The following is a 25,868-nucleotide window of genomic DNA, read 5'->3' on the forward strand; positions in this document are numbered from 1 at the left end:
ATGCATATTTCATATTATTCTAATTGAATAATCTTGATGGTGATTATTATTTAAGTATTAAGAACAGTACAATTACAATATTACAAAAACTATTGCAACTTTATTACTACTGGCTAGCTGGTAATTTTGTGCTGTTCGTCTTTTTTTATGTTGCTATCAGCTTCTCCAATTTTTTACTTTCAATTTATCAGCTGATGCAAGGTAAGAACCAGCCCTAAATTGAATATACTGTTATCACAAGGTATTCTTACACACCCACGATCAATCTTTTAGAGCTGACATTGTACCTAACCTGCACATCTTTGTCTGTGGAAAGACACGAGAGTACATGGAGGTGATCCATGATGATATGGAAGTGCCAATACAGACTGTGAGTGACCATACTTGTATTTGGACCATGATCCCTGAAGCTATGAAGCAGTGGTGCTAACTAGCATGCTACCATGCTGTCCCTCTTCAGTTTCATAAAGAGTAAAACACATAAAATATTATACTGTTTTTACTTTTTTTGAAAGTGGTTATAGGTTGTTTAAAAATAGTTTTATGTCATATGTCATTGTTAGACAGAAATTAAAGGTCAAGTGCACAGTAAAGTGAAATTATGTGAGCATCTAAGACAAAAAATTTTTTTAATGTAAGTAAATATAGTTGTAAAAAAGTAGTGGTGCAATAAACTAACAATTAAGGCCAAGAACAGGGCTTAATTGTTATATGTTTCTTCTTAGATTCTAATAAAAAAGTATAATACTAAGGTTGTCTCTTTAAGGTTTGTGCACATGATTATGTAATTCTCCTTAGTAAAATTATCTATGGGTGTATAGAAAGTCTGTATTTTCCACTATGATTTATGAAATGTACTGTGTTACTTTCATGTTTATAAATTGATAGATTGTGACTGTTCTTCACAAGTGTAAACTTAAAGTACGGAATAATTTAAATTCTAAATAGTTTTCCTTGGTTGGGCTTTCTGACCTGTATCTTCTTCAAAAGCACATTGAATAAGCACTGTCTTGTGAAATGAGGAACTGGTTGGAAATTCTTAGAGGATCATTTTCCTTACACTAATCCTGGTATCTACAGCTGCAGCAGTCACTCTAATTTTACTTTCTCTTTGAATTTGAATATACAGATAAAACAATGTTTTTTCTGCTCTAATTGTTGCCTTTTGTAAGTATTGTTTTTTAACTTGAACAAATATTATTAAAACTATTTTGGGACCAGTGGTCTGGTGTTGTTTGGGAAGGTATTGTATTGTATACCCTATTTACATAAGAAAGACAATACACTTACTGTTTGCTTTGAAAGGTTTGCACACCTTTTACTGCAACTCAATAGCAAATACTGTTATGAGGTTTCTGTGGTAATTTACATCATATGTTTTATTTTAGACAGCTAAAAATTCTGCAAATAATCTTTGATATTTTAAACCTGTGTAACGGTAATAAGAAGGTTTGAAAGTGTATTAATTACTGTTAGGCCTCCAGCCTCTCCAAATATTGCTTCTCACTTGAACCCATGATCCAACTGACCTATTTGAAAAAAATGCCTGTCTTTCTGCCTGTGAAACCTAGCTACTTTGTGTATATAATTGTATAAATAATATGATTCTGTATGGAACCATTTATTTTAATTGTACATGCCCTATTGCCTTTACACTTCATAACACAAATGTTTCCTGCAGGGAGCATTATCTCTATGAATAGACCAGGGTCAATGTTGGGACATAGCACAAAAAAAATGTATGCTAGGGTTTAAGCTAAATGATTATTTAATATATGTCAGGGGGTGCTGTGAAAACCCCATTTTGAAATCTGTCAGAATAAAAGTTCTGCCCATCCATCCGTCCATCCAGGCAGATTTTAATAGATAGAAAGTTAGTTCCAGGATTGAATAGATCAACGGTTGTGGTTTTTGAGTGTGTCCCTGATTCTCAATAGCTGCCGTGTGCAAACCACAAGAAATACGTTCCCACAAACTGATGCAGTATAGTCGGGAAAACAATATGCCCCAAACAGAGGAGACTCTATGAAATAATAATAATAATGAAAGATTTATTACTACAGTAATCCCTCGCTATATCGCGCTTCGCCTTTCGCGGCTTCACTCCATCGCGGATTTTATATGTAAGCATATTTAAATATATATCGCGGATTTTTGCTGGTTCGCGGATTTCTGCGGACAATGGTCTTTTAATTTCTGGTACATGCTTCCTCAGCTTGGTTTGCCCAGTTGATTTCATACAAGGGACGCTAATGGCAGATGGCTGAGAAGCTACCCAGCTTACTTTTCTCTCTCTCTTGCGCTGACTTACTCTGATCCTGACGTAGAGGAATTGAGCAGGGGGGTTGTTCGCACACCTAGACGATACGGACGCTCATCTAAAAATGCTGAAAGATTATCTTCACGTTGCTATCTTTTGTGCAGCTGCTTCCTGAAACGACATGCTGCACAGTGCTTCGCATACTTAGAAGCTCGAAGGGCACGTATTGATTTTTAATTGAAAAAACAAACTCTGTCTCTCTCTATCTCTTTCTCTGCTCCTGACGGAGGGCATGTGAGCTGCCACCTTCAACAGCTTTGTACCGCGGTGCTTCGCATACTTAAAAGCCAAACAGCCCTATTGATTTGTTTGCTTTTCTCTATCTCTCTGACATCTGCTCCTGACACGCACTCCGTTGAAGAGGAAGATATGTTTTGCATTCTTTTAATTGTGAGACGGAACTGTCATCTCTGTCTTGTCATGGAGCAACAGTTTAAACTTTTGAAAAAGAGACAAATGTTTGTTTGCAGTGTTTGAATAACGTTCCTGTCTCTCTACAACCTCCTGTGTTTCTGCGCAAAATCTGTGACCCAAGCATGACAATATAAAAATAAACCATATAAACATATGGTTTCTACTTCGAAGATTTTCTTATTTCGCGGGGTGGCTCTGGAACGCAACCCCCGCGATGGAGGAGGGATTACTGTACAGGAAAGACAAAGGTTATGGTTGGAGGTAGTGCTGGGCGGTATACCGGTTCATACCGAAAACCGTTTTTTATTTTTTTTATGATATTTAAACCGTAACACCGGTTTAAATTGCCTAAACGACGTTCGGAACGTGGCGCAGCTGGAAACTGTTCAAGTGGGGACCTTTTTCACTGCTACACCGCTAAACACAGATTTGTTGCACTAGGGCTCTTTTTCACTGCTACACCACCAAATAGGTAGCGGTAGCATATTACGCGGTGAAAATGGACAGAGAACATTCCGAAACTGAAGCCGACGATAAAGTTGAACATGATGAACAGAAGAACTTTTGCCGAAAAAAAGGAGTCACGTCCGTCGCCTGGAGATACTTTAGTTTTAAAAGCTCAGATGTGTAAATACTTTTTCTATACTACTGGATGCACTAGTGCACTGCAGAGATTTGAAGCATACAGGTAATTATTTAAATAGGTTTTTAATGAAATTAAATATTAAGACATCACTAAATAACATACATCAAAATTGTACACAGGGCTTAAATTCATTTTTGAAAGTGGAGTGGAATACCCCCCCCCCCCCCCCCCCCCCCCCCCCAATGAAATACACTTTCTGAAAGTGTGTTGGGGAAGGCCTCAAAATTCCACATTTTAAAAGGCACTTTTATTTTAACATTTCTGGCATTTTTTTCCAGTGTATATACAGTCATATGAAAAGGTTTGGAACTCCTCTCAGCCTGCGTAATAATTTACTCTCAACAAAAAAAGATAACAGTGGTATGTCTTTCATTTCCTAGGAACATCTGAGTACTGGTGTGTTTTCCGAACAAAGATTTTTAGTGAAGCAGTATTTAGCAGTACAGTATTTTCATATAACTGTATATAAAATTCAGTGTTTGTCTGTCTGTCCCCATCCGCTTTTCAGGACAGAGCTACTTAACGGATTTAGATCAGGTGTTTTTCTATAACTTGTTTGAACATTCTGGTTGATTTTGCAACTTCTGTCATTACGCTTAGTATCATAGTTTGCTTACAGGAGCGATTTATTTGTGCTAATCCGAGGCAGAGGCTTTGGGCCTATGGGATGGGGAAGTGTGATGTCAGGAGTGGGGAGCCGGGCGGGGCCCTCCTCACTCAGTCGCCAGCCCCAGAACGTACCTTGCCTCCTGCTAAGCTAGCAAATGAGAGAACTACTTAACGGATTTAGATCGGGGTTTTTTTCTATAATTTGTTTGAACATTCTGGTTGATTTTTTCAACTTCACTTATTGCACTAAGTATTATAGTTAGCTTGCAGGAGCGATATATTCGTGCTAATCTGAGAAAGAGGCTGCGGGCCAAGGTGAGGGGGAAGCGTGACATTAGGAGTGGAGAGCCGGGCAGTTTCCTGAATTTCTGTATTACTGGCGCACAAAAAAAAAAAATACTTCAGCCTGTTTTTAACCTTCAGTTTCACAAAGTTTCAACCCAATTGGGGGGAGATTAGTTTTACCTCAGGAGGTGGGGTAAAGTTATTTTTACTGGGGGACCGCTGTACTTTTAGGCCTATACAACTCGCTTAGGTCACTAGCAATACACGGATTATACATTCTCAGTAAAAATTACAGAAACTTTTGCCTTGCATAAAGTGTCTCTAAAAAAATAACCCTAGATCAAAATCTCAGTAACTGTTATTTGGGGGATCTGAATGGAACTAAAATTACAGAGATCCTCTTGTAATAATTATTTTACCCAGTGCCTAAAGTTTTAAAAGATAAAAAAGCAGGACTTTTGTTGTACTCCTTTTTGTGTGTGTTGAATAAAAGGGGGTAAGGAGGTGGTGGGTTATTGATGGGAAGAGATGTTATATCCCTTTGGAGGACCGAAGGCATGCTAGTATGCACAGTTTATAAAGAAAAACAGTGTTGGTGTGTGGTTGTGCACCTTGGAGCTGCAAACTGAGTTATTGGTCTTATAAATAGAAGTTGTTAATATGGTCTGATGGTATAAATACTTTAACTAACAGGCAGTGGGGAAGTGCTGGTACAAAGTACCGGTGTGCACTGACTTTTATATACTACCTCCTGGTAAATAACAAATCCCATCAGACAATCTGAATTGTAAAGTGACGTTTTAACAAAGGCACCACAAGCCCTGTATCCTTCAATGCATGTTGAGCATGTGTACAACTCTGCTGAGCAGTCAATAACCATATTCCTCAGCTGTGTGTTCTGGTTAAGAACTAAGGGAACAGAAAGGTGGCATCCTATGCACACAATCTTAACAAATTGCAAATAATGAAAAAATAAATCAATTCCTAAGTAACACATTTGGCATAATAATAAAATAGGGACTGTTCTTGCGTACTAAACAAATATCTTGGGAAATTTGCGCATTAAAATTAAGAATTTGTAGGAATTATTAACTTTCTGCTGGATACATGTAGGGTGACACGGTGGCGCAGTGGTAGCGCAGCTGCCTCGCAGTAAGGAGACCTGGGTTTGCTTCCCGGGTTCTCCCTGCGTGGAATTTGCAAGTTCTCCCCGTGTCTGCGTGGGTTTCCTCCTACAGTCCAAAGACATGCAGGCTAGGTGCATTGGCGATTCTAAATTGTCCCTAGTGTGTGCTTGGTGTGTGTGTGTGTGTGTGTGTGTGTGTGTGTGTGTGTGTGTTTGTGCCCTGTGGTGGGGTGGCCCGGGGTTTCTTCCTGCCTTGTGCCCTGTGCTGGCTGGGATTGGCTCAAGCAGACCCCTGTGACCCAGTGTTAGGATATAGTGGGTTGGATAATGACTGACTGACTGGATACATGTAATCCTGCACTGAATTTTGAGCCCTAATACAGTACAACTTGTAGTTAGAAATGCTTAAAGGATAAGATTGGTATTTTTTCAAGTCAAAGTTATTTCCTCTCAATTATGGTGTATATTATTTTGCCCCATTAAATTGTCCTCTAAAATGTGAAATGTCCTAAATGCTTCCAGAGCAAGAAGAGCTTCCAGGCTTCAGTTTTAAACATACTTCCCCTTAATTTCCACTGATGTCCTCCAGTACGTGATTCACTCTTAAGCTGAAAGAATGTAATTGGATCTACTTAACAACATGCAAGTAACACAATACATTTGGGTTTTTAACATTTATTCCACAACTGACTAATGTAATGCTAGATGTATTGTTCTTAAAAAATGCTTCTTTTCTCCTATTACTGTCTTTGTAAAGTTCCATTTAGATTACTGATAGTTTGTTATATTTACAAGAATTTAAATTCAGTAGTTAAAATAAAAACTTTTGCTCTAGTAAAATTATTTTGTATATTTGTATTCCTTTAATATTTATTATGTAAAATAGAATTTAAATGCATGTCTTCCTTAGTTGTACAATGAGCCACATCTTAGTGAGCTCATCTGGATTTGTCCGGAAAGCATTGGAGAGAGATCTTATTTTAGGATTGTGCTATAGAACCCCCAATGCAGACAGTAATTTCAATGTGTATCTTTTTAATAATATTGAAAGGCAAGTTTACAGTGGGATATTATAGTCGCGGGTGCTTTAACTACCTGAATATTAACTGGGTTAACCTTGCAAATAAGAGCAGAGGATTTTAGATGTAATCGATGACTGCTTTTTAACACCGTATGTTAATGCTGACAGATAGGATGGCGGTTGGGTAGGGCTGTCTAGATTTATTGTTTTGTAATATGTAGGACAGAATTCAGGGTATAGAGGTGACTGAACCACTAGGTTCACTAGGTTCAAGTGACCATAATTACAGGGTGAGCCAAAAAAGAAGCACCACATTTCAAATGTTTATTCTACAAAAACGCTACAAGATAAAATAAATTTCATTACGACACAAAATAGATTTTTTTCACTTTGTTTTAAAAATGATGTCTTCAAGGTGGTGGCCATTATTAGCAATACACTCTTTGAGATGATTTCTGAAAGCTCACATGACTCATTCAGCCATGTCAAGGGGAATAACAGCGATTTTGTGGCAAATAGTGCCCTTGAGGGTTCAGGGTTTTGAGGTTGGTGTGTGTATACCTTCTTAGAATAGCCCCACAAGTAGAAATCGCATAGAGCAAGATCAGGTGAACATGAAGCCATCCCACATCACTGCTCAGGGAGATCAGCTCCATCTCCGCAAAACTTGCATGGATCTCCGTGACGTATGAGCTGTTGCTCCATCCTGTTGAAACCAGGCATCCACTACATCCATTCCTTCCAGTTGGGGCAGCATAAACTTCTAATGTATTTCAATGTAACTTTCTGAAGTGACGGTGACCGCTGCTACCACCTCCTCAAAAAAGTAAGGGCCTACAATGCTGTAATGGCATACCAAACTGTAACACACTCACGTCCAGGGGTCTCTGACGAAGTTCACAAGGATTGGTTTCAGCCCAATAGCAAAATTTTGCTTATTTACGCAACCATTCAAATGGAAATCTGCCTCGTCACTGCACATAGTGATGGCATCTCGATGAACGGTTTGCAGAATGTTCCCACACAACTCTCTATGGCTCTCCCAGTCTCTCTCAGTGTATGGATGGAAATTAAGATCCTCATGCAAAATTCTCCTCAAGGATGTGTTGGAAATGCCTAAGGCAGAAGCATGTTTGCACACTGAATATCTAGGAGACTGCAAAATTGATGCCCTTACAGCTTGGATGTTTTCAGGCATTTGTACAGTCCGAGGACGGCCTGGAGATTTTCTGTTCAATGTTGTACCCATCTGTCTAAATTTAGCCACCCACTGAAGAATTGTTTTCTGATTTGGGATGTCACCGTTAAGAGGAATGCTGAAATGCGTTCGGAAGTGCGTTGCAAAGTGGTGATGGATCCGTTGTAAGCGTATTTGAAGAACGCTTTGACAGTGAAAGCATGGTGAGCACCAAACCAAAGCATTTTGCCGACTGAAAACTACAAAGGATCGCCTATCAAAGGACCCCCACCCCAACCCACTCAGCGGCCTCTACCTAACGCAATAACCTTGAGAAATGTGGCAATTCATTTTGGCTCACCCTGTATAATACATCTCTCAATGTTCTGGATGAGCACAGATGGTAAAACTAAAACTGTTAAAAGTTAATTTTGGTAGAGCAAATTTTGCATAGATGTGGCAAAGGCTAAAAGAGATAAATGGGATATGCTTTTAAATGTAGAAACATTCGAGGAGCAGTGGAACAGGTTTAGAAATGTTTTAAATTTAATGATACATCCCAAATTTTGGAATTAGTAGATAATTAAAAAAAACTCTGCAGTGGGTTAATTAGGAGTAAAAAAAAAGCTGCCAAGGAAAAACAGTTGTATTAGGTGTGCAATGGTCGGACCTATGAAAACATGAGGGAAACCATTAAGAAGGATATTTAGGAAGCTAAAAGGCAGTTAGAGAGGAATATTACAGATACGGTGAAAGATGACCCAGAGATACTTTTAGTATTGTAGTAGTAAAAGAACAGTTGAGAAGGAGGTGAAGTGTATCAGGTATAGTAAAGGCAAATATAAATATACAGATAGTGAAATAGCAAATGCTATAAACTTGTAGTTTTTTTTTTTTTTTTTTTTAAATCCCAACAAGGGTTAAACCAAATGTACAATAACCCCACAATGACAGTAGGATGTTTTGGACTGTGTAAATAGCAGAAAGCTCATATGTCTTATTTCTCGTGTTATTTGTACCAAGACAAAGTTGAAAAGAGGAAAGCAAAATGGCCAAAATTGTGGCTGAACTTGCCATACCTGGAGAGCCTTCATACACGCACTATTCAAATTTGAATTGCTTTATTTTAAAATGAGAGGCTATATCTAATATAATACAAGTTTAAACAAGTACAGTTGTGCTGATGGTTCAATTATAGTTGAAGGGTGTTTCTAGTTGCACCAGCTGATACATCAGTGTCTAGATCACATGCTTCCTTTTCAGCTGGTGAGTTAGGATGCCAGCAAGTTTGATAATTATTTAAGTTGCGTTTTACAATGGTGTTGAGCATTTGGTGTCTACTGTCTAAATACCTTTTCTGTATATTACATAATGTATGTACTGGCTTTCATGTTAATCCATTTTAAATAGCTTCTGCCAGACATCTTGGACAGATTGGTCAGTAAAATAAAATGTTGTTTACCAAAGAAGAAGAATTAACATACATTTTTAAACATCAAGTTTCTGTCTGAACATTCAGCGATACCTTCAAGAAGGAGCTCTGAATCCTATTGATGTAAAACTCTTTTGAAATACTTTGTTGATGAAACTCTAGAGTGAAACTCTAGGTTTTCACCTGTAGGAATCATTCACTTTAAGATCATTAATAAATGTGGTTCAATATATATTCTTTTGCACCCATCCACTACAGGAGCAAAGCATCCAGCAAAGTAAATATGCCGTTCCATAGAACTTTGATGAGGCTGCTTGTCAGAACTGAAACTTCCATAAAGCTCATTGTGTGTCCAAATGGAAGCTCCACTTGAGGAATGTTGCAATCCATTTTACTGGGAGAGCATATGAGCTCAGTTTGTCTTTTCATTATATTGGCCTTCTATCCAGGAAAGTGGCACCAACAGTCCTGTCTAGGATTTGAGCCTGGACCCACTTTCAATGACATTGCTAAATGAGAGCAGAAAGATACCAAGAGAAGACAACAAGTGAAGAGAGATGTTTTTACACCCTTTAAAATGTTGCATTAGCTGGGCACCACATTGTTCTGCACTAATTTATCCTGACACACAGACTGACACATAAACATCACCCTGAAAGAGGTAAAATAGTGAGCAGTTATGCCTAAAATGTGTAAATTTATTTAAAAGGCAAAGTCAAAAATTTTACCCCATCATGACATTTTCTGTGATTACAGTATAGTTAAGACTATAATCATTGTTGGAAAATTTTCAAATATTCATAACATACCTTAATATGTGTCCATATGAGCATGGTTTATAGATCTACAAAAATTGCAGTCATCCTCTTTCTCTATCCAAAACAATAAACTATATAATTGTTACTACAGCCACAGTAATTCTTTGAAGAAAAGGATTCAGGCACCTAGAATTTTGAACACAGCTGTACCGCAGCAGCCACTAAACTTTTTTACTTAGAAAATTTCTTCTCACTGACTGAGGGGCATCATGGTGAATGCCACTGTTAACCTTCTTGAGTAAGTGTGATAGAAGAGTTGATTTAGAAAGATTAACATTAAATATAAGTGGTCTTCACTTGTTTCAATATACACAAGTTCTGTTGATAATATCAATCATGAATGTACTATCCCCAACATTTCACAGAAAATAGACTGTTGCAAATAGAAACAGGAAAACTGCAATAGGCCATGACTGTTACATTCACACTAGTAAAAACTTACGTTTATGTTGAGCACCAATTTCCCAATATTCTTTACCTATTCCCTCACATTTTCACAGTGCAAATAAAAGAATGGAACAATTTCAGTAAGTACTAAGCAAAAGATATATATGTTGTAGAGCTATGAGGCAATGCAAAACGAAGAACTGAGGCATATTCGCGATGAAACCCCACTTAATGGGGAAAAAAAAAAAAGATAATTACCAAGAGCAAAAAAACTGAAAGGTTGTATGACCTCAGCTGGTTGACACAAGGTGTCAGACTTGTGTATTGCAAAATATAGATTCCATCTTTAATCCTCTGGTGGTTGGTGGGTTTATATATTGTAGGTCCTGGAAGAGGTGGGTCTTTCAAGGAATTAAGGGAAGTGATCTCAGTCGGGTTCTGAGTGTTTTTCAGAACTGCAGAGGAAAGTGGGTGAAGACATTAGCAACTGTGCCCCCTCTTGGCATGCAGTGGTGTTACCTTATCGGTGCATGCAGCCTCCTTAGCATTAGACCTGAATGTTACTTGGGCTGCAAAAACAATGTTAAAAGTGTTAGTCCCAAGTGTCACTTGGGCAACTGTACAAATGTGTCTTGCATAAGATTTAGAACTGAGAATCACTCAGGCTGAAAAAGTGCTGTCAGTGCTGCCGTTCATTTGAGAAATTATGCCTGAGTGCATGTTTTCATTAATTATGAAATATCTGCACTTTACTAACAATGAAGACTTTGATTAAAATACCCATCCAGCACCCAAACTGAAGAAAATTTGGGAGATATACCAGGCCATTACAGCAAAATTTCAGAGCGTTTATATTCCAGGCCATGATGTTTGCATCGAAGAAAGATTCATGGCTTATAAAGGCATAATGTCTACAGTACATGGCGTAAAAAAGAGCAAAATTTGGCATAAAGTTTTATGAGCTTTGTGAATTTGGTTATGTACACAGGAAAAGGGACAATGTTTGATTTAAAATGCAATCAATACAGCATTGCTATGTCATTGGTGTTGACTTTGATAGATGCTCTGGTGGATCAAGGTTACTGTGTAAACATGGACAGTTTTTATTCTTCACCAAAGCTGTTTCACGTCTTGCTGCAAAGAAAGACTGACGAATATAGAATAGTGAGTCCAATCGTCATGGCATGGCTGAAGACTTTGGCAGAGCTAAATTACAGCGAGGTGCACTAGTAGCTTGGCAGAATGGTAAAGTGCTTGTCTTGAAAAGGAAATGAAGAAAAATGTTTGTCTTTTTAGCACTGCACATAATGCAGATATGGTCACTGTATAGGCAAAAGGCAAGAAGCATGTTCTGAAGCCTTGTGCTGTGGTTGACTACAAAAACTTGATGGGTGGCGTAGATCATGGGGATGAATAATTGACTTTCTATCCCGTTATCCGGAGGCAACAAAAGAAATACTACAAAAAGATAGTTTGTCATCTGGTGGAACAGTGTATTTGGAGTGCATTTGTTCAATACAAACAAAAAGCTGATGAAACTGTATGTCATGCAAACTTTACATGCCACCTTGTAGAACAAATCATTGCCTCACATCCACCGTTCATACTTCCGCTAAAGAGACATGTTTGACCCAGCACATCACGGATCAATCCAAGGCTTCTTATTGGTAGATATTTTATTGATTATATACCTCCAACAGAAAAGAAAACAGATTCCAATTCATACCTGTGCAGTGTGCTTTTCAAAAACTGATAAATCTGGAAAGAAAATCCAAAAAGAAACACGCTATTACTGTTATGACTATGACGATGGATTGTGTCTTTCACTGTACTTTAAGATTTACCACACAAAGGACAAATTTTGAGATTATATACTGTTTTGGCCAGTAGTAGTATTATTACTGTTATTATTACAATTTTTGTTATTATTGTTCATTTCATATTATTTTTATTCATCATTACTATTATTATTTGTATCATTATTATACTTTTGAGATTTAATAAAAATATAAGTTTTCACGGCAAAAAAAATGCAATGCTTTGTAATTGTTTTTTGGAATAAAATACAATGCTAAGAGGTTAATCAGCAACTTGTGCATGTTCTTGCCAGTTTAATAGTACAAAGACTGTTCTTATGCTGCGAGTATAATGACTCATAAGTTAGGTATCTCTTCTGGATTTCCCTATGTGGGGATATGACAAAAAAACATTAATTAGAAAAATCACAGACATCAATCAGAGAGAATCATTACAGTTATTAGTTATTGTTCTTAAAAGTTCTTCCTCCTTGGGACAACAGCACAAGGAGAATGCCTTGAGTGAACACTATACAGTATGTATACAATGGATGACATGTTTCACGTTTTGCTAACCAGAATCCACAGCAGTAAAATCAGATATGTGAACCAAATCAAAATGAATACTGATGCTTATGTTTGATTTTTATAGTCATTTTTCCAGTGTTTGTGTTGGTGTTTTCTTTTCTTGTACTTTTCTATGCATTATTTAATCTCTAAAATGCATTGTATGTCACTGCATGTCTTCTGTTAAAAAACTTATTTGTCTCTGCTGTATCGACAAAACTTGGATAAATCAACATTTGTTGAAACAAATTCATTAGTGAAATGATACCTGAGTGATTTTTCAGAGGGATTTAATTTATACTAGCAGTCCGGCAGTTGTCAACAACAGAGGTAAATTGAAAGCAAACCCTTATTTACATTAAATACTGAAAAAGAAGTAAACCTTTTTATCCTAACACAGTGTAATATTTCTTTGTATGTGTCAGAGTGCTTGGGGTGCTTTTAATTTTAATTTAAAATGCAGATAACAGATCTTTTTCTATATACAGTGCTAGATTTATTTTAGTTCTTATACTTGTCTCTGCCTTTTTTTTCCTAACAATAATGTAGTGCACCAGCTGTTCAATTTTTATATCTTCTTGAACTTGGAATGTAGGAAAATATACAATAGGTGTTTTCTTAGCTTGTAAAATGTTAAGTACATTTTTGCTTTTGTTTCTAAAACACTTTCAAATTTTCAGATTGTTTTTGTTTTCAGCTGAAGGTGAGGGGGTAGGGAACAGTTTGTGGTTTGGATGTAAAATTACTGTTTAATTCCTCAGAATTTTACGCGTAATCCTTTGATGAATTTGTCATTAATTTTAACTTATTGTCTTTGTGTGATATTAGAATTATTAAAATGAATTTAATTAACAGCTTTGTTTCTTTTTGCCTTGCTTGTTACCATTTGCTTTGGACATGTTTCTTAGATCTCTGATACTGTATTCCTTCTTCTGCATTAAACATTCTGCAATTCTAACTGGGTAGATATTTCCACTGTCTACACATATCATTATGTGTGGTGAGCTTTAAAATGAACAGTATTTTGGTTCTATGATGTTGAGAAGTAGGAAAATACCGCCTTTCAAGTAACACCTTGCTAATTATGTAAGATTCAAGCTTATAAGTTTTGGAGGGAAGTATAGATGGTGTACAGTATAATGAAAATATATTTATTCATAAATTTAGTTTTGTTTGACAAAATAATGTTCAAAACATGAAAACAATTGCTTTACTTCAATTTACTGTATTATGTTACATGTACTAAATTCATTTATGTTAAAAAGCTAAGCTTTTTTGTTTTTTAATTCATACCCTTTTTTTCAGTGTGATCACTACATGTCCCTACTTGAACCTATTGGTAAACTGTGTATGATGCAAACTCTCTCTCTTGATCTAAAATTAACATAAAGTTTATGTTCCGAAGTATTTATAAAGTAATAATCTGAAATCTTGGAAAGTGCCTTTTAGGACTTTTTCATTCAATATGAAATTTTAAGTGTACAAGTGGGTAACATACTTTATAAATCTTATATATAAATGTCTAGGCGTGGAAGTATGTGTGTCTGTCCGGCCCAGCAGTGAGAGGAGGGGTCGGGGTAAGGGCTCAACCTCCGAGGAAACAGAAAACTCGCATAGCCACTAATAAAAAAAGCAGGGCTAGCACGTCAGCAAAACGAAACCTCAGAAGAAAGACAAAGTCGCTTAGCCGCTAACATCGGCAAAACGGTATCCCTTTTACTTTTTCTCCCGCCACTAATACACAAGTAAGGCGAGCACGTTGGCAAAACGAAACCTCCAAAGAAAGGCAGCCGCTTAACTGCTAATGCACAAACAATGTGAAACCTCCTAGGAGAGAGATGCCCAGAGTAGTTCCTTTCAATTAACTCTACATTTCAGTTTTTTTTCTGACGATTTCAATAGTTTTTAGGACCTTGTGCATTTTACAGCACGGGCTTACACAGCTAGTTATACTATATTGTTGGAACATACCTGTTCTAGTGATGTCAGAGTCATGCTCAGCATTGTTTGAAATGACATCCTGTTGACATTGTTTATTGCAGACACACATTTCATAGTTGTCGGGGTTTAATATTGAACCTCACGTATCAATTATTGTTTCCATTGTATGAGTAATCTTCTCTTATAACTGTATCTATACCAGGTGCATTTTGGTTTAACACCTTTTAGAGTGATTTTAATCTAACTTTATTTTATGTTTCTAGGTTATTTCTATGAATCAGAAATATAGAGAAACCAACCACTGAACTTCACCACTGCTAAAAGCTGTACCTGTAAGTAATATACTGTTTTCTTCATCAGCAATGTTGTTTATATAATAGCTATTCCTACTTCTCTTCAAATTAATGTATAATATACTTTATCTTGAACTATGTTATGCTAAACATCTGTTTGAAATTCAGGAATACTTTTCTTTGGTTACAGTTTACCAGTTATCTGAACATAGATCATTTTATCTTGATATAAACAAGCTCAAAACATAATGGACTTTTTAGTGTAGGTTCATTAGGAAGCTTTAAATTTGTTTTATTTTGTTTTTTTAATGTTTAATTGCTTGTTGTGTGGAGAAGTGGCCCAGATTTGAAGAGAATTAGTCCTTGGTCGTTCTATATTGAAAATCTGCTTGTATATAGAAGTCTAAAGTTTGCACTATGTGAAGTTGGATCTTAAGTAAGACGTGGGTGGTATGGCAAAAATAATTAGCCATATCATTTTGACAGTAATGATAATTAAAGATTTTTATACATTAGAATGTTTTTTTCAAATCAAAAGACTTTGCAAGTGAATGCAGAAAAAAATCAATATTGTTTTACATATCACTGACACCTTTATAGTTTATGGGCTCTTTACGGTCATGTATACACAATACAGTGCAATTCTTACTTGCATGTGCTAATCAACATGCAATACATAGCCACTTTCCAGCCCCATGATTAGAGTTTCGCTACCTTACCTCAAAATTTGTCTTCCTTAGCTGAAAGAACTAGAATGGCCCCCATTTACAGTTTTTCTCAGTTGTTTCAGCACATTCACTTAAGCATTATTAATCTCACTGCCAAGTGCAATTCTCAAAACAGTTCATATAGTTTTTCTAAACATTTCTACTAGTCTTAAAGATTTGCAGCCATTAACAATAAAAGTACAGATATTACATGGTATTTTTCAAATTCCTTGTCATTTTTACTCCAGTTTTAGAATATAATGAATGGTGGTAGCTATTCTTATATGGGTCTGGGGAAAATGGCTTTGTCCCATTGTGACTTTTCTAGCATTCTCACTGATATTAAACAGAACCTTTTATGAAAGATGGTGCATAAAATGTGTCATGTGAGGAAGCAAAGATTTGCTAATTACACTGTTTCCAAACACCATCTCAAAAGAATCCATTTTAACCTTTTAAATTATATTAAAATACATTTAAAAATTTCGATGTGTCAGTAGTAGAGTTATTTAAAAGTATGGAAGTTCTGCTTCTTAACGTCACATATTGAGTGCAGATAAAGGTGTAGACACAGCAGTGATGAAGGGGGTGTTGTGTGCATTGAAGAAATTCTGGGAACTGTCCTCAACTCTGACTTCTAAATGAGTCTCTCTGGCACTGAGTGTGAAAGCTGTGTCACAAGTAGTATGGTCTATGGGAGTGAGACATGTAGAATGAATGCAGAACATGAAGCAAAACTGGAAAGAATAGAGATGAGAAGGCTCAGATGGGTATGTGGAGTTACCTGGAATTAGTAGATGATGAATTTAGAATTAAGAGAGAGAGACCTTAAAAAAGATTAATGTAATTTGGGCTTGTGTAGTGAATGACAGAAGATAGTTTGGCTGTAGCTGTGCACCAAGATGAAGGTGGAGACGAGTATAAGACCAAGTTAATGATATTCTTGGAGGCACTGTCTGATGATATGAAAAGTATGTGTCTTGCTCGAAAGGATTCCCTGGGCCATGAAGAGTGGAAGAAAAAGATTTGGGTCAATTGGGTAACCTGGATAAACACAGAAAATACCTGCTAAAATGGTGATGAGGGTGATGAATGAAGTTTTATTTACAGTAAATATTTAAATAATTCAGCATATTTTATATTTTACTATTAGCAAATATAGAGTGATTGTACACATTTTTAAATATAATATTTTAAATACAATGCAAATCACCATGTTTTATTCAGAAGATGCTGAATAAAGAAAATTAATGGGATAGTGATGTTTGTTGTTAGAAAATGGACCAAGAGAAAAGGATCAAGCTGTATGTTTTTGAAAAAGCAGGTTGCAAAAGCGCTGAAAAAAGTAAAGAAGCGGGCTCAACTGGAGTGATGTTGGAAATGTTGAAGACAGCAGAAGGTCTTGAAGTTGATGGATGACAGTCCTGTACAACATGAATGCAGAGTGCACACATGACTGTGCGCTTTTTCCAGTATACAAAGGAAATGGTGAACAGATAGAGTTTGGGTCATATAAAACAATCAGATTTTTTGAGCAGGTACTGAAGAAGGTGGCCTAGATAGTGGTAGAGAAAGGAATCGGGATTGAAATGAAATTTAGTCAAATGCCTGGAAATGGAATAAAAGCACAGTCTTTCTTGTCTGGTAAAGTATCTATCTATCTATCTATCTATCTATCTATCTATCTATCTATCTATCTATCTATCTATCTATCTATCTATCTATCTATCTATCTATCTATCTATCTATCTATCTATCTATCTATCTATCTATCTATCTATCTATCTATCTATCTATCTATAGGAAAAGCAACTGGATAAGGGAAAGAAGCTGCATTATGAATTTATAGAGATATGAATAATGAAAGTCTTGAGGTAAAGGTGTGCTTGCACCAGGGACCTATTCTGAATCTGTTACATTTTGTGTTAGTAATAGAGGTGGTGACCAGAGAAGTGTTTCAAGAATTGCTGTGGGAGCTTTCTTTTTTGCAAATTATCTAATTTTGATAAGAGAAAGTAAAGCAGAGTTGAAATAGAAGGTAATGAAATGGAAAGCTATTTTGGAAGGCAAAAACCTAAAAGTGAATACAGTAATCCCTCGCTATATCGCGCTTCGCCTTTCGCGGCTTCACTCCATCGCGGATTTTATATGTAAGCATATTTAAATATATATCACGGATTTTTCGCTGCTTCGCGGGTTTCTGCGGACAATGGGTCTTTTAATTTCTGGTACATGCTTCCTCAGTTGGTTTGCCCAGTTGATTTCATACAAGGGATGCTATTGGCAGATGGCTGAGAAGCTACCCAGCTTACATTTCTCTTTCTCTTGCGCTGACTTTCTCTGATCCTGACATAGGGGGATTGAGCAGGGGGGCTGTTCGCACACCTAGATGATACGGACGCTAGTCTAAAAATGCTGAAAGATTATCTTCACGTTGCTATCTTTTGTGCAGCTGCTTCCTGAAACGACATGCTGCACCGTGCTTCGCATACTTAAAAGCTCAAGGGCACGTATTGATTTTTGCTTGCTTGTTTTTCTCTGTCTCTCTCTCTCTTTCTGTGCTCTTGACGGAGGGGGTGTGAGCTGCCGCCTTCAACAGCTTTGTGCCGCGGTGCTTCGCATACTTAAAAGCCAAACAGCCCTATTGATTTTCCTCTGCCTTTATGACAGTCTCTGCTCCTGACTCCTTTGAAGAGGAAGATATGTTTGCATTCTTTTAATTGTGAGACGGAACTGTCATCTCTGTCTTGTCATGGAGCACAGTTTAAACTTTTGAAAAAGAGACAAATGTTTGTTTGCAGTGTTTGAATAACGTTCCTGTCTCTCTACAACCTCCTGTGTTTCTGCGCAAATCTGTGACCCAAGCATGACAATATAAAAATAACCATATAAACATATGGTTTCTACTTCGAAGATTTTCTTATTTCGCGGGTGGCTCTGGAACGCAACCCCCGCGATGGAGGAGGGATTACTGTACAGGAAAGACAAAGGTTATGGTTGGAGGTAGTGCTGGGCGGTATACCGGTTCATACCGAAAACCGTTTTTTATTTTTTTTATGATATTTAAACCGTAACACCGGTTTAAATTGCCTAAATGAAGTTCGGAACGTGGCGCAGCTGGAAACTGTTCAAGTGGGGACCTTTTTCACTGCTACACCGCTAAACACAGATTTGTTGCACTAGGGCTCTTTTTCACTGCTACACCACCAAATAGGTAGCGGTAGCATATTACGCGGTGAAAATGGACAGAGAACATTCCGAAACTGAAGCCGACGATAAAGTTGAACATGATGAACAGAAGAACTTTTGCCGAAAAAAAGGAGTCACGTCCGTCGCCTGGAGATACTTTAGTTTTAAAAGGTCAGATGTGTAAATACTTTTTCTATACTACTGGATAATACTGCAAGCCAAGTTGTACTTGTTTTATTTGTTTTCAATACAGTGTAATGTACCTGGGTACTGTGTAATAGTGTGACGACATGTTGACTTTATTCTCACCGTTTATGTCAAGATGAAAGTCGACATGTTGACTTTATTCTCGTAATTTGTCATTAAAGTAGAACATCCATCCATCCATCCATTTTCCAACCCGCTGAATCCGAACACAGGGTCACGGGGGTCTGCTGGAGCCAATCCCAGCCAACACAGGGCACAAGGCAGGGAACCAATCCCGGGCAGGGTGCCAACCCACCGCAGGACTCACACAAACACACCCACACACCAAGCACACACTAGGGCCAATTTAGAATCGCCAATCCACCTAACCTGCATGTCTTTGGACTGTGGGAGGAAACCGGAGTGCCTGGAGGAAACCCACGCAGACACGGGGAGAACATGCAAACTCCACGCAGGGAGGACCCGGGAAGTGAACCCGGGTCCCCAGATCTCCCAACTGCGAGGCAGCAGCGCTACCCACTGCGCCACCGTGCCGCCCTAAAGTAGAACATCGTAAACTAAACTTCATCGTAAAATGAATATTTAATTTACTAGATTTTCTCAAACCCCGTCATAAGTTATATAGCACATTAAATGCTTTGTGTTAAGTGATTCTTAAACTGACTTCTTCTTGCACTAAGAGGAGGCGCCGGCAGAGATCGCCGCACAGAATACATTCACTTCATGATCTTCCTGCTCTCTGAACATTTAGAATGCTAAGATAAGATACTTAATATAATTTTCATGGTGAAATGCATTAAAGCATGCATTAATCATATGGGGGCACGGCGGCATGCCTGCCTTGCATTTGCATGTTTTTCTGGTGGGTTTACTCGGCGTGCTTCAGTTTCCTTTCAAAGTCATGTAGGATGTGGGGTTGTATTCATCCTGCAATGTGCTGGCAACTCGTTCAGAGATGGGCGCAACTCTGAATGGATGGCATAATTAAACATGTATAACGAAGATATTTTTAAAGTTCTGAACACTCCGTGGGCTAAGTTTATAACTAGTTTTAATTTCACAAAGACGTTTATCGTGTGGTGATTGGTTATGTGGTGAAAGAAAAAGGAAGGATAGGAACTGGGGTTTTGGTACGTCAGAGACAGCATGCATGCAATAAAGAGAGCCCGCTCAGAAGAACATGCATTGAATTCTGTGTTCATGTCTCCGACCAGCAGATCACAAACCCAACATTTACACAATATTTAAGTTAAACCTGTGCGATAGCTATTCATACATCCAGTTTTTTGGAGCCTCGTCACACCTGCCATAAAGTTCTCTACACTGAACATACACCCGGGGACCCCTTACTGCGAGGGAGCAGCACTACCGCCTCACTACCATGCATGTGTAATACCTGCTTTAATGCATTTCATCATGAAAATGATATCAAGTATTTATCTTAGCATTCTAAATTTTCAGAAAGCAGGAATATCATGAAGTGAATGGATTCTGTATGGTGATCGCTGTCTTCTGTTAGTGCGGAGGAAGTCAGTTTAAGAAGCGTAGTGATTAACCACTGGGTCGGGGAACGTAACACAAAGCATTTAATGTGCTGCATTAATTTATGACGGGGTAAATTAAGTAATTGATTAAACATTGATTTTAGGAAGAAGTTTAGTTTGCGACATTCTACTTTAATTATGAAGTAAACTATGAGAATAAAGTGGAAATGTCGACTTTGTTCTTGACATATAGTTTGTTTTTTTCTTCCCAGTATAGCTTAGCTTGAAGCAAGGTCCATATTAATGCAGTTTGCCTAAATGATAGTTCAGTTGGTAAAGATGTCATCACCAAGTTGCACTTGTTTTATTTTATTTTAATTTGGTGAATACTGTGTAATGCACCTGGGCTTGAAGTCTTGAAGTAATAGTTCAACTATCAGTAATAATACTATTATTTATTTTATTGTCATTATTTATTAGTTTAAATATTATGCAGTTTAATGATGATAAAGTTGTTTAAAAAGTCACTTTAACGTGTCAGTGGACAGAGATTGTTAACATTAACAGAAAGTGTAGTTGGTTTACAAAAAATATTTACTATTTATTCCTTTTCTAAGACATATTCGGTGCAATACAATTTTTGACAAGCACTTCTGGATATTTTACTAAGTCTAAATGCCTCTTTGTATGGTTGAAAATATGTTGTCAAAATTATAGTTTGTTTTTGCAAAATTTGTTCAATAAAAAGGTTCTATATTTTGACTGCATCTGTCATGCAATGTGATACCTTCTCCATTAGTGCCACCCCCTTGAAAACTATCACTTTATGGGGCAATGCAAAACTGTATTAATACTTGTGTGCACATTAAAATGTTTTTTTTTGTACAATACTCTTGACAGTGGAATAGGTTATTCTTAGCCAGTAATTGCAGTGGAAAATGTGGTTAACATCCACTCATGCATGGGGAAAAAAATACCGTCCAATACCGTGAAACCGGGATAATTTAGAAAAATACCGTGATATAGAATTTTGGTCATACCGCCCACTCCTAGTTGGAGGCGAAGAAAGCATGGAGAGGTGGGTGTCTGGTGTGCATGGTAAAAGTGTTGGGGGGGGGGACCTCAATCCAATGTTTATTGAAAGTGGGTATATAATAGATATAGTGGAGTAAAGAGGAGTATAGGTCTTCAAAGGAATGATTTTTGCAATCCCTCTCCCAGCCATTCCTAACAAAGTTCCGTTTTGCTCCTGAAAAAATATTGTCCTACTCCTGCCTGCTTTCTCCCTCTCCCAACTACATTCCTGTTTTCTCATCTAAAAGACATTTCAATTGGGCTTATACTTTAGCCTAGGTGGATTCTTAAAGTGATGAATGTACAAGGGAAAAAAACGCATACCCCACTCAGTACTCACTATTGTGCATCAGCCTTTACAAGATGCAAATCATACATACTACAATGCCTGTAATAATTCATCGGAAAACTTAAATTTTAAAAAGCAAAGTCATTGCCGCATCACAGACACACATAGTATCTTTTTTTTCTTTTCTGACTTCACACGCTTGTACAATGAAACATTATAATTTTTTCAGTGGCATGTCAATGCTGTGATCTTCAATTCCCTGCTCCTGAACACATTAATAAAGTCTAAGCCCTCCAATGTCTGCTCACAACTCTTAAATTTAGTCCTGCACCACATAACAACGAGTTGGGTTCTCCTATAGTAGAATCCCTCTCTCTACACTTTAGAGTCTTGTTGAGCGTAGATGGAGTTGTGGGGACAGTAGTTATATCCAGGGTACATTGAAGAAATTCTGGGAGCTGTCTGTCATTCAGAGTTCCCTCTGGCATTTTAACAATAAAATTTGTGAAGGATGTGTGAGGTGTAGTATGCTGTTTGGGAATGAAACCCAGCCAATGAAAGTGGAACATGAAGCAGAGCTAAAAATAATGTGATGAGGTTGATCAAATGTATGTGTGGAGTCTCATAGAAGGTCAAATATTATTTTATGACAAAAACTTGCTGTGAAGGTCTTAGGTGTTATGCTGTGGATTGTTTGGGCAGGTAGAGCAAATGGCAGAGAAAGATTAGGTGAACAGGTACCCCAAGATGTAGGTAGAGGGAGAACTATATACATAAAAATATACACAAGCTGTAATTTTTATGTAAAAATAGTCGTTCTAAGTTGAAGCATTTTTGTTAATTGAAGTTTAATTTTAGAGTGTAACTATATCATTTTAGCTTTAGTAAACCTCAATAAATGAGTGTTTCTGCATCATTTACTGTACCCACATTTGGTAGAGTGGAAAAATACTAGATACCTACAGTATTTTGTCATTTAGGCTTTGCAGAAAACTCTTCCATTATTGTTAGTCATATTGCTGAATAGTTGAACCTTTTAATTCCCTAATGTCCCTTGCTTTCCCTAACCTTGCAAACACTGACTTCATTCTGGAACAATGTCAGGTCCATGTAAATGAATATAATTAAAGTAGTGCTTATCATCAAGCGAGGTTCAGAGGAAAGTTTATTGGGAGGTCAGACTTGTTTGCTTAACACTGAAGGTCAGACTAAGGTTAAAACTTTAATATGCAGGAAAAAGATGTTGACAGTTTAAAGTGCACGGCTGAGCACAGTTTTTGAATACTTACAAGGCTCGCTGAAGATTTCTTTTATCAAAAAAGACTTTATGGACAAAAAAAGACACAGTGGACAAAAGGCCTTGATGTGTAATAGGAAATATACTTCAGCTTCATAATTGATTTCTCATAAGCATTGTTCCAAGAATAATCATGCATAGGGGAAAAACACAATAACTGACCTTTTTTCAGTTCCTTTTTGAAGCTTTTCAACAGCTTCTCCAATTTAATGTTCATAAAAGAAGCCCAAGGTCATATTCATTTTGTTTTATTTATTAAGTATTCTTGTAATGACTTGGGGGAGTGTGGTGGTTAAAAATTGTTTTTATCCTTAATAATTAAAAAGTTAATTATGTCTTTTTAGTTATCAGTTTTACTAGCTTAAGCTTAAATGTATTCTTCTTTTTCATGAGTGCTGTAAAATATATTAGCCTGCTGAAATGTATTACTAATGTACATTGTTGACGTGTGTTTTAAGCAGCCATGCATGTGTCACTGAAGTGCAAACTGAGAAGTGCACTCTGTAAGAATGTTTTCCCTGTCGCAAAATAAAAAGAATAACACAATAAATATGCAATACTACGATCTGTATTTAAAACATAATTTCAATGTTACTTCTCGAATAACATCAGTGTTTCTATATTTAGAGCATGTCACACAAAATTACTTTGTATGGAGTTTTACAGAAATAAACATGATAACAATGTAATAGAACATGAGACAGGGCAGATGACATGATACATCTCAGGGAAGAGAGAGTTTATGAAGAGAGAATTTGTAGGAAAGAGACTGAAATTTTGCAATGAATATAACTTTCAAGGAACGTCATTACTCTGAACTATTCCTGAAATCTTGTTGTACAGTTAAAGACATCAAATGGAAAACTAAGAATGGTAATACTGAATGGATATAAGAACAGTGATACAAAAATTAAGTGATCAAAAAACACATACTGCCACAAAACAAAGAATTACAAGACAAAGGGAGTATTTTATATAGGAGACTGTAACTTACACCTTTATTAGTAGTAGCTGATTAACAGTTTACTTACTGTAGTATATATATTTAAAGAGACTGTGATGGCAGTTGTCCTATTCTGTAATTTTTTTTTTGCCTGGGTGTGTTTTTACATATATGTTTTGGCTTAGCTGTACATTATAGTTTTGTTACATTCAAGTAGAAATGCCATGTTCTGTAAATTCAAATTTATATTACAGTTTGAATATTCAAAACTGAATTTAAAATTTTAACATGTCCCAAAAATGAATTGTGTTACTCTGTGGCTACTATGCAAGATTACATTATATGTTCAGGTTGCCATCTTATATTTGAATATCACTTCCATGAGTAGCCTATTTATTATTTTGACTAGCAACAGTACTAGATGTTGCCTGGGTAAATATTTTTAAGGCAGACTGTCTAACTTATATTTGACACTATGCCAATTACAGTCCTTTTCTTAGGAGGAGGAGTTTTAACAAAACAAAGTTAATAATGATAAAATTAAAAAAATAAATATTTGTTTCTCAAGACAATAATTATGTTTGACAAATCATTTTGCTCAAATACAGGAGCTCTTAAATAAATTACATTCATTTCAGGGGTCAAAATCTATAAAAAGGCACCCTTCTTAAAAGTCACTGTAGTAAAAATGCCCCATCCCAATACTGCAGGGTCAAACATTTAGGTTCCAAAGTAGCCTATTGTCTCTTCCTGACAAAGCGGGATATGTGTGCAAAATTTTGTTGAGGAAGGACCAAGGGTGTGGAACTGTATAAAGAACAGACAAACACAGCCTCCACACACCCACTATGAGCTTTATATATAAGATTTGTTAGCATCTATTATCATCAGTGACACAAACAGCCTTCTGTCCAGTGATAAAAAGAAGTCTTTCTTTTTTCAAACATGGGCTGCTATTTTAAACATCTCTGTCAGCTGGCAGGGCAGGCCATTGTGTGACAGTCAGTATTCTCGGTAAACCAAATGAAAAGGTTCATGGTACAAGAATGCATATTTACCAGGCTTAAAGTCTTTTGGCAACACGCTGGACTTCCAGCATATTTCAAATTCATAAAAATATTCACAGGCCTTTATGCCATTTTCTTAAAGCAGAAGCAACCATGTGAAACAACACCAACTTGGTTTTGTTTTGGATTCATTTTAAACAATGTTCCAGCTGCATTCTCATAATTATCTGTGGTATATGAACGGGTTAGTCTTTTAACCAGTCATTAGCAATCTGCTTTTTATGGGTAATCATATGTACAATTCAAGGTTTTCACTTGAGATGGAAACAAACTTGGTTAAGACTGGAGAAAACACATTAATTAAGTATTAAAAATAAATAGCAATGGGTTTGTTTGCAGAAAATGTGCAAACTTGACATTTAAAGAAACTGGTGCATGTTTCTGCACTGTGTATTCTAAGAAGCTACAGTATAACACAGGTGTGGAAAAAAGTTACTGTTATGGCATTATTTAGATCAAACACACAGGGCTCTTATTCATGTTCTCCAATAAATATTAATATTGCCAGGAGTAACAACTACCACAATTGCATGTATGCAACCAAACATATACAGTATGTATTGCTGTATTTATTAGAGTATGACCTACCATTCAAAATAAGATCCACACAGAGGACTGAAATTTGTTTTTAAGATTGACAATTTGAAACACACAAGCCAACTATTTAATTACACATGGTATTACTCTACAGTTAAGGCATTGTTTAGCAGACAAGCCTAATTTATGTCATTGCATTCTTAGTTGATTATATTCATAGGACTTTAGTATTGTTCATTGTT

General features: G+C 36.7%; 1 protein-coding gene across 3 annotated transcripts in view; it reads left to right on the plus strand.

Moving 5' to 3' along the window:
• Positions 1-25,868, plus strand: part of nrip1a (nuclear receptor interacting protein 1a) — a 195,709-nt gene that overhangs the window by 44,225 nt on the left and 125,616 nt on the right. For all 3 annotated transcript variants that reach the window (XR_007934836.1, XM_028800145.2, XM_028800144.2), the window contains exon 2: positions 14,803-14,871. The gene's annotated coding sequence lies outside the window, so the exon portion shown is untranslated. The remainder of the gene's footprint in view (positions 1-14,802; positions 14,872-25,868) is intronic.

The sequence above is a fragment of the Erpetoichthys calabaricus genome, chromosome 4, assembly GCF_900747795.2.
Source record: "Erpetoichthys calabaricus chromosome 4, fErpCal1.3, whole genome shotgun sequence".
In the NCBI taxonomy this organism is placed as follows: Eukaryota; Metazoa; Chordata; class Cladistia; order Polypteriformes; family Polypteridae; genus Erpetoichthys; species Erpetoichthys calabaricus.